Here is a 2807-nt window from a genome sequence, read left to right as displayed (position 1 = left end):
ATTTAGATTTCAGATCAAAACTGTCATAAGTTTAAAAACAAGACCTTGCAGATTTATTCAAATGTGAATAACTAAAGTTCTTTTTTCACTCTTAAAAAGTATCCATCACCCACAGATCTACAGTATATCTGCCTTCAAATTAAATAAAAGGTCTCCATTTACATTGGAGGTTGTGACTTACAAATACCACGAGGTTGGAATTAGAATCAAGGATGAAGAAATATTCTAATAATTCACAATTTCTGAAAATTTTATAATAATCAAATATAAATAATTAATTTAACTTCTCTTCAACCCTCTCTGCAGGGAGCCCCAGACCTTTCACAATTTTGTTGTAACCTTGAACAGGCACACCAAAATCACTAGTCAAGGGTCTGATGATGAGATGACATAAGGTTCGCTAGCTCTGGAAATCGATTATGGAACAACTGGGGTTCTCTGAGGAGAGGGTTGAATACCTCTGCTCTAAGCCCTTAAAAGGCCAAAAGATAATTGCACAAACAAGCGAAAATGAGCCCAGGGATAATCATCCTGGCCCTCTGTAAATGTATTGACTTCAGTAAATCTAAAATTGGAAATACGAGAAAATACTCACATTGACACATTGCATCAGCAAGTTATCAAGACAACTGGCATATAATCATCAATGGAAAAATCTATTTTAAAATGTCCCACTTGCACTCCTAAGCATTATGAATGAAACTGCGTTAACTCATCAGTGGAGCACACAGATCAAAGCCGCAGCCATGGAATCAACATTGGGGGGGACCAAATCATCCGGGGGTCTGGGGTCCCCTTCCCCAAGTAAAACATCCAAAAATGTTTAAAATATTTTTAAGACTCTTTACCTTAAATATTCCCACAGTCTGATATTGCCATGTTGGTGTTGCTTCTACAACTGGCCTGTAGTTAGTTGGTTACCCCAGTCCAAAGACAGAATATTCCCCTGCCCCCCACCCTTTGACCTAACCCTAACCTCAGAGACACCTGTGCCTAAACCTAACGTCAGTTGTGCCAACATTAAGTATGTCGTCGGAAAAACACCAACACGGCAATATCTGATCAGTCATCAATATTTGCTCATTTTCTCACTCACCTCCATGTCACCTGCTCTCCCTGCCCTGTTGGCATCCTCATGGTCTCTCTCCCTCTCTTTCTTTACTCTGAACGCACCAGAGTGAACATGAAATCAGTAAACAAGTTGTGTTTCTTGCCATGATGTTCAGGAATGGATTACTAACCATTTCTGATCTGAATGGCAATGATTATTATATCAAAAAACATTGACTCACCTCTTGTGCTACTGTATATTCCTATCATCTGACTGGTACTCATTTTCTCGCTGCTCTCAGCTTACTTTTCTTTTCTGAGGCTGGCCATAAAACTGCATAAATGTCACTGCCACCTTCCTCGTGCTCATGATGACACTCACTGTGAATGAAAGTTGACAAATAAAACTGCTTGCACTTTAATCAAACAAACACTAATAATGTTATTTATCATACAGTAAGCAAATACATCTGCTGTATACAGTATACTATACAAATATGCAATCAATGAAAACGAATACTGTCTGCATAAATTACACATTCTGCGCAAAATAAATGATTGACACTTAGACTTCACGTGGGCATTCTGACAAATCTACAAATCCTTAACGTTAACGTTAGTTGAAAACGCACATGACTCATGAGCACCATTGTTGTTCGCTAGGTGAATGTGTGGCTAATTAGCTTTCCAGGTAACTTGGCTTGGCAAAAACTTTTGTTTACGCTCCATGCAATTACTGACACTTTTTAGCAAACTATTATTTATTTCCACCATTACCGTTCCAACGCAAAATGACATGTTTATGTTAAAACTGTCACAATCTACAGGAAGATTATTAGACACTCATATTACATTCTAGGTTTCCACTTTTTAATACATTTGAAAGTAATTAGATAAAGAGACAGTACAGTATTCGACATTGATTGTACATACCAACATAATTTACAGCCAGGTTAAGTAAACATTTCCAGAACAACGAATGCACAAAACCAGCCCAAAATGCCATAAAACTAGCCCAACGTTTGTTGGTGCGCCACATTGACCACCGCCACCCGTGAATATGGCAACCCTGCCATCAGTCGACCGAAAGCCTCTATGGGGTACGGCCACAGCACCTGGACAAACTACACGCAGAACTGCACTAAACCGTAAAACTAGAACCGGTAGTAATAACGGCAATTTGTGAAGTTTAGTTATGATAATATTTACATATGCAATTTTTGTTTTTTGGACGACTACGACATTTTGAGCATATTTGAATGCTCAATATATATAGTAATTACGGCCTTGACACAGATGATCAAATCATGTTGACTTTCTTTTGTAAAATACTGCTTGAAATTCAGAATGAAATATCAGTGAATAAGTGTAAAAAAAATAAAAATAAGGAAATTGGTCAACCATAAACTCAAAGAGAGGTAAGACTACACACCATCAATATCAACATGGAACAATAAAACGGTACTTTCATTGCATTTTCAAGAGTACATTGTACTTTAAGTAAAAAATTTGATTGAAAAGTGGAGTAAATGTTTTCTCAAGGGAAACAACATACGAGTCAGTAGATGCAGAAAATTAAATGAGGGATATGAGGTCAATAAACAAAATTGGTGGAAATATCATTCACTCATCCTTCTATTCATTCATTTGCTAAACACACTTTTTTTATAACACCATCAAAACACTTGCATTTGGCAAATTAATCTTCCTCCTTTGGCTCCCTAAGCTGTCTGAACCATAACATGCTCCCTGGAGGG

At 37.4% G+C, this 2807-nt stretch overlaps 1 long non-coding RNA gene across 1 annotated transcript; it reads right to left on the bottom strand.

Moving 5' to 3' along the window:
• Nucleotides 1–1135: 1135 nt before the first annotated feature.
• LOC105023042 lies at nucleotides 1136–2091 on the bottom strand. Its single transcript, XR_828949.3, has 3 exons — nucleotides 1984–2091; nucleotides 1293–1431; nucleotides 1136–1163 (listed from the first exon to the last, which is right to left on the bottom strand). It is a non-coding gene; the product is annotated as an uncharacterized LOC105023042 (long non-coding RNA).
• Between the last annotated feature and the right edge of the window lie 716 nt (nucleotides 2092–2807).

This window comes from Esox lucius, chromosome 5 (genome assembly GCF_011004845.1).
Source record: "Esox lucius isolate fEsoLuc1 chromosome 5, fEsoLuc1.pri, whole genome shotgun sequence".
Lineage (NCBI taxonomy): Eukaryota > Metazoa > Chordata > Actinopteri > Esociformes > Esocidae > Esox > Esox lucius.
The sequence above is the reverse complement of the archived record's forward strand: the minus strand, read 5'-3'. Positions and strand labels throughout refer to the sequence as shown.